Raw genomic sequence first — 978 nt, 5'->3', positions numbered from 1 at the left:
CCTAGGCGTCCATAAATGAGATCTAACGGACTATATTGGTGGTATGGTGTTATCCTAACTATGGTGGCACCCTAGTGCACCTTCTGGAGTATGGGAGAGATGGCTTCTCTTTGAAGTTACGCAGAGGTATGTAATCTCTTAATTTTTATCTCACAAAAAATGTATGTATGATGATTCATTCAGTTTAATTAATCAATCAATTGTCCAGTGTAAATTAATGATGTTTGAATTAATGGCAGCATGGAGAAATGGATGAATTGGGGCAGAAGCTGCTGTACACGAGGCTGGAACTGGAGAAGCTGAAATTAGAAGCAATGAAAGAAATGCAGAAAAACAAAGAATACGTGAACCAACTGATCCAGCTCCAGAAATGCGCCATCGAAGAGCGAGACGAAACAAAATCAATTATTGATTCGTTTATGGAATTGGAAGTTTTAGGGTTTGGATTATCAATTGTGTTGGATGTGAGCTGGATTGGGGAATCAAGCTTTTTTTATGACAAATAAATGACAAACCATTTGCAGAAACTGCCATTGAAGATGTTGAAATCAGCTATATAATTCATGTCAACTATACGCATATAATGTCAACTAGTGTACAATCCATGTCAATTATATATATATAATCCATGTCAACTACATACATATAATGGCAATTACAATCCATGTCAATTATATATATAATCCATGTCAACCACATACATATAATGTCAACTACATATAGATACATACATAGAGAAAGCAATTGAAAAAGCAAATAAACCTCATAGGCATTGTGGAAAATGTCATAAAGATCATAATGCCAGAAGTTGTGGCAAAGAGAAGACATAATTGTTCTTTTTTAATAATCAGAGTTGTTTTTTAGTTTTTGACATATACTACAAGTTTTTGACATTTTCTTATTAGTTGTTGATATTTGATTTTGCTCTCTATTGATGTGTATTGTATGATCATCATACCAGAACTTGTGGTAAAAAGG

The sequence above is a fragment of the Salvia hispanica genome, chromosome 5 (assembly GCF_023119035.1).
Source record: "Salvia hispanica cultivar TCC Black 2014 chromosome 5, UniMelb_Shisp_WGS_1.0, whole genome shotgun sequence".
Lineage (NCBI taxonomy): Eukaryota > Viridiplantae > Streptophyta > Magnoliopsida > Lamiales > Lamiaceae > Salvia > Salvia hispanica.
This window is presented reverse-complemented; position numbering follows the sequence as displayed.